We start from the raw sequence: 6,313 nt of genomic DNA on the forward strand, positions 1-6,313 counted from the left end.
GGGATGACCACAGGACGGCCTCTTGGAAATATCCAGAAAAAGTCTGGATACACAGGAAAGGAACTTAATAGAGAATTGGAAACTAAAGACACAAATTTGAGAGCCATTTACATGGAGGGACTGTTGAAGCCATGAAACAAATGAGCTCACAGAGAATTTAAGAAAACAAAACAGTATGAAAGGTTAAGAACTGAACCCTGGGAAATGTAAAATACCAAGGGACAGACATAGGAAGAAGAGTTTATAAGGGCGATGGCACTATTAGACTGTAAGCTTCTTTCTGGCATGCATCATGTTTTCTTGCATCCTTGAACCTCACATATTACGTTGTCAAATACATTTATTAAAAACAATTTAACATTAACTATTATACAGGCCCATATGACTACTGAAAGATGAATTTAATTCTATCTACTTTCTCAGGAGCTAATGGAGACTATTTCACATGAAGCCCTCTCAGATGCCATCTTTTCTCTCTGGTCAGGTTTGTGCTTCTTATCGAAGCTGGGAATCCTATGATAGGTAGGGATTGGTTTGGGGCCATACTTGTACAACTCCGATGGACTACCAGAAGTCTGACAGCTAATGCACATGCATGAGACGTATTCGCAAAGACATTTTATCATATGTAAATCTTCACATGCCCTGTAATGTTTTATGTATAATATATAATTTAAGTTAGAAATAAATAGAAGAAAGTCATTTCTCAGAGATTCAAGTTTTGGAAAGGTGACAGTACTATACAAACAGGAAAACAAAACAGGTTATTTTTTAAATTTTTTTGCTTTTGCTTCTGCTTTCTGCTTGTACTGGAGCAAGGCATCAGGTAACATGGCTTTAGAGAAACCCTGCTTAAGATGCATTTGGAAATGGGGTTGCCCTAGCAACTGTCTCTGAAGTAACAAAATCCCCTAAGAGCTTTCTGAGAGCCCCCGAAAGTCTTCTTTGTACTTGGAACTCAAGGAGAGCCTATTTTAACTTCATTTTAATGAATTATCTTTCTTAATTTTTAACTTTCGTGCAGTGGGACTGAGATTCATTAGGGTTACTTTGGGACATGGAAAATTCTAAATGTATATCAAAAAGATGAGGCACCATCACTGCAGAGTCTTAGCTGAGGGTAAGTAGGTAATCACTGATATATGTACACAAACTCATAAACATACACAGGCCTGAGTGCAGTGATTTTAGTTAGACTTGCTTGAAGGAGACAGACTTCTGCCTTTATATTTTTTTTTTCTGCCTTTATATTTTGATTTCATAACCTTTGTAGGAGGACTTCTGCCATTAACCCAGGACCAAAACCCTCTCTAATCCACCAGCACACCAAACCTCAAATTTCCCCACATCAAAATTTATTTCTTGGCTATGAAATCTGTCGTCCTTAATACATAAAAGCCCCTGGTAAGAGGTGCAGAGTACAAGTTGCCTCTTTAGTCCCTATTTGAATGAAGTTCCTTCCTGAGAACTATTTGAGAACGTGTGCAATTTACAGTAGCCAGGACTGATGTCTAGGGACAAACCGGGTGCCATCAGTAACACACATTAAGTATCTTTAAGAAGCCCAGGGCTTCCCTGGTGGCGCAGTGGTTGGGAGTCCGCCTGCCGATGCAGGGGACACGGGTTCGTGCCCCGGTCCGGGAAGATCCCACATGCCGCGGAGCAGCTGGGCCCGTGAGCCATGGCCGCTGAGCCTGCGCGTCCGGAGCCTGTGCTCTGCAACGGGAGAGGCCACAACAGTGAGAGGCCCGCGTACCGCAAAAAAAAAAAAAAAAAAAAGAAGCCCAGCAACGTCCCTGGCCCCTATGAAGTTTGGAGTTGGACAGACCAGAGTCTGACTTAAGATTCTGGAACCTACAAGCTGTGTGTGTGTCCCCTTTTAAAGTGAGGATTAACAGGTCTAGCCTATTAACAGGTTGTTGTGAGGAATTAATGACATGAAATTATTTGTGTATTGCTTTGGATCCTTCGTATGAGGGTCCTGGGTCAGATACAGTGTTTGGTACACAGTAAGTGCTCAAAACAAAGTAGCAAGAATTATTTTTCCCACACCGCTTTGCCCTTACATGTGCTTTAAAAATGTAAACTCTGTAAAGGACTAGGCCATTAAAAGCCGTGTCAAGCATTATCAAAGATGTAAATAAACATTTCTTCTTCCTTAGGGAAGGTGGTCTCTGAAGCAGTGATCCTGAGGGAGTCTCTTGTAACTAGGTCAACTGAGATCTCTAATCCGGAATAAAACTCTTTATCGTCTCCTGTGCATTAGGAAAGGATGCTGTTTCATCCCTGGAAGCTGGACAGAGGCTTGGGGCAAAGCCACAATCAGAGATCTTGTTCTTCTGCTCAGCAAGAGAATCAAGATAAACTAGAGGTTTTGATCCTTAAAGTAGAGAAGCAGAAGCAGAGGACTCTGAGCTCCAAGTTTTCACCTTCTTTCCACCAGGGCATTTGAGTCTCCATGAAGGAGTTGGAAGAGAGCCAGTAGAGCACAGCACTGTGACTCCAAACAGAAGGAGGGTGAGTGCCTGCCTGACCTGGTCTGTGCTGTGGCAGCGTGGTTACAAGCTCAAACTCTGAGCCAGACCACCTGAGTTCACCTTCTGCTGCAACTTAGAAGCACTGGGACTTGTGCAAGTCACTTAAACCCAGTGTCCTCATCTGTCACATGGGGATAATCACAATGACACACAGCATTTAGATCAATGCCTATCCCATAGTTAGTGCTCAGTTAGTGTTCCTTTTCTTTTTCTTAAAGTTAATTGATAACTTTACATTATGACTCCATTATTATTGTCACATAATAATTCCATGGCCATTCCAGCCAAAGACCCTGGGCACACAGCCTCATCTTCTTGCTCTGCTGAGTTCTGGCCCCAAGGTGGAAGGTCTAGGAACGGTTGAGTGGCTTCCACGTCTCAAGAGTCACCCTAGAGAAGGGCTTACATACTTGACCAAGGGCTGTAGCACGGAGGAAGTGCCCAGAAGGGACCCTTACTCTGGAGGTAAATTTCACCCACAGGTTACTAGGATGGTTCAAGGTACTTGGGGACCCTGAAAAGAGAGACACACGTATGATGAAATGCCATCTTCCTGAAGTTCAAAAATCTTTCTGTTCAAATGCCATTCTCAAGAAGAGTTGGTTTTTTTTTTGTTGTTTGGTTTTTTTTTTTTTTTGCGGTACGCGGGCCTCTCACTGCTGTGGCCTCTCCCGTTGTGGAGCACAGGCTCCGGACGCGCAGGCTCAGCGGCCATGGCTCACGGGCCCAGCCGTTCCGCGGCATGTGGGATCTTCCCAGACCGGGGCACGAACCCGTGTCCCCTGCATCGGCAGGTGGACTCTCAACCACTATGCCACCAGGGAAGCCCTCAAGAAGGGTTTTTTTTCTCCCTCTTTTTTTCTGAACAACTCTTCGTTTTCCCTCACAGATTCTCCTAGAGGAGAATGGCTGCAGATAACATCTTCTCTGTGACAGAGTTTATCCTCGCAGGCTTAACAAACCAGCCAAGACTCCAGATCCGCTCTTCTTCTTGTTTCTAGGTTTCTACATGGTCACCATAGTTAGTGGGGAACCTGGGATTGATAACTTTGATTGGACTGAATTCTCACCTTCATATTCCCATGTAATTTTTCCTCTTCAACTTGTCCTTCACAGATTTTAGTTTCTCTACTGCCATCATCCCCAAAATGCTGACAAGTTTTGTCCCAAAGAAGAACATCATTTCCTATGCAAGGTGTATGACTCAGCTCTTTTTCTTTTTCTTTTGTTTGTCTTTTCTGAATCCTTCATCCTGTCAGCAATGGCATATGACCGCTATGTTGCCATCTGTAAACCACTGGTGTACACGGTCACTATGTCTCCTCAGGTGTGTTTATTCCTTTTGCTGGCTGTCTATGGGATGGGGGTTTTTGGGGCTGTGGCTCATATAGGAAATATGGTATTTCTGACCTTTTGTGCTGACAACCTTGTCAATCACTGTATGTGTGACATCATTCCCTTCCTTGAGCTCTCCTGCAATAGCTCTTACATAAACATACTAGTTGTCTTTATTGCTGTGACTATTGGCATTGGGGTGCCTTTTGTTGCCATTTTTCTCTCTTATGGTTTTCATTCTTTCCAGCATTTTCCACATTAGCTCCACTGAGGGAAGGTCCAAAGCCTTCAGAACTTGCAGTTCCCACATAACTGCAGTTTCTCTTTTCTTTGGGTCAGGAGCTTTTACGTACCTCAAATCACCTTCTATTTCACCTCTTGACCAGGGGAAAGTGTCCTCCCTATTCTATACCATTGTTGTGCCCATGTTCAACCCATTAATCTATAGCCTGAGGAATAAGGATGTCAAATTTGCCCTGAAGAAAACCTTGGGCAGAATAACCTTCTCTTGAAGAAATATTAGAAATTGAGAAACAGGATCCAAGAATTTTTTACTGGAGTGTTTATTATTACTATTGTTGTTGTTATTATTTGGTGTGGACTCCAAGCTCCAGTGCTTCCTTTCTATGCTATATGTAGAGGAGATTTTAACTCTTTCCCAAGTAGATTTATCCTCCTTCACCCTCATTTCCCAACTCTTTCTTCTTTATTTTACAAAAATAGTTGGTACTATTGAATGGGACTTAGGAATCATTTAATCCAGTGCCTTTATATAATACGTCACACTTTGGAGACTGAGAAATGTTTGTATGTTGCCCAAGAACATAAGACTACCTGGTGCCAAAGCTGGGACTGAAATCCCAGCTTGAACCCCAATCCAGTTTGTTTTCCCTTATGCCATGTTTTCTTGCCTCATGTCTTTCTTGGAAGATTCTCTTTCACATGTTTGTTGACCTAGCACATTGAATTTATGAATATATTCACAGTAATTTCATGCTACTTTTTACAGGATAATTTTGATATATCACATTTTTTAAGAGAGTAGGTGAAAATTTTTGTTGAGCTGGTCTTGGCAAAATGACAAGATCAGTTCTGATGGATTTTGTAGTGTGTAAGTGGGAAGTATGTTAGGTTTCAGACAGATGCAAGTATGGTGACCTTTGGCCTGGTGGATGGAGCCCTAGGGACATAGTTTAGTGAATTAGAACTTCCAGGTGAGAGAAATATAATTTTATGGGCTATAAAGATATGGGGTGGAGGTATATATTATTCCAAGACTAATGAGTCAGAATTTGGAGTTTCATTTCAAGGGTTACCTTGGCTGTGGCCCAGGTAATTGGGAGCTGAACTATCCAATACAGTAGTCACTAGCCATACATGGTATCAAGCACTTGAAACGTGATCATCTGAATTGAAACATAGTGTAAGTGTGCAATGTAAGTGTAAAATACACACTGGATCTTTGAAGAATTAAGATGAAAACTAATGTAAATAAGCTCCTTGATAACTTTTTATAATGATTACATACTGAAATCACACTTTCGATCTATTATGTTAAATAAAATATATAATTAAGATGAATTTATCTGTTTAGTTTTTTAATGTATCTACCGGAAAGTTTCCAATCATATAGGTGGCTTGCATTCTATTTCTATTGGATGACACTGGTCTGGAGGATGTAACAGAGCAAACAGATGGTTGTGGGTTCACATTTAGTTATCAGGGCAGCACCAAGCTATTGCTTATTAGGAGGGGCAATTGCTATTGAATTTCCAGGCACTGCCCATTTCCAGGACATTCTAATAATGAGGCATATGGGAAAGGGATGTTGAACTCAGGATAAGTTTATAAATACACAGTATTATGTAATGGAAAATATAGCTGTATATCAAAAATCAAAAGAGAAAATCTTTGGTCTAAACTCACCATTAGTGGTAAAATTTCTTTGAGAACAATGACAAGTGAAGTGCTAGGGAAATATCTTTACTTATCAATTTTTCCTTAGGAAAGTTCTTCTATTAGGAAGTAAGGGAAGTTTGGATAAACGTTTAGTTTTGCCCTTTGATTCTGTTCAATGTTGCTTCAATGAAAAGAATAAGCATACAGAGAAGGACTGTACTTTAGATGAGACTGAATAGATCCTTGAATTCAGGGGACCTAGAATTTAGGAGTGGTTTGGTATATTGGGTAGTCAGTACAACGTAGGTAATGAAAGAAAACAGAAACCTTTAAAAAAATTTGTAGTCTAACTTTCATGTAGTAAAGTGCACAAATCTTAGTGTATAGATTATTGAACTTTTGCATATCTATATATAACCACAACCTAGATAAAGATGTAAAACATTTCCATCCACATTAGAAGGTGTCCTCTTTCTCTTTTCCAGTAAAAACGACCTGCCCTCAACAACTTCCCCCCACCCCAAGAGCTATCCACTATTCCT

At 41.0% G+C, this 6,313-nt stretch overlaps 1 pseudogene across 1 annotated transcript; it reads left to right on the forward strand.

Moving 5' to 3' along the window:
- The first annotated feature begins 3,442 nt into the window (after positions 1 to 3,442).
- LOC309965752 (olfactory receptor 8B8-like) lies at positions 3,443 to 4,384 on the forward strand (annotated as a pseudogene). The gene has a single exon. The product of its transcript is annotated as an olfactory receptor 8B8-like (transcript).
- Positions 4,385 to 6,313: the final 1,929 nt, after the last annotated feature.

The sequence above is a fragment of the Leucopleurus acutus genome, assembly GCF_964270905.1.
Source record: "Leucopleurus acutus genome assembly, chromosome: 8".
Taxonomy (NCBI): Eukaryota; Metazoa; Chordata; class Mammalia; order Artiodactyla; family Delphinidae; genus Leucopleurus; species Leucopleurus acutus.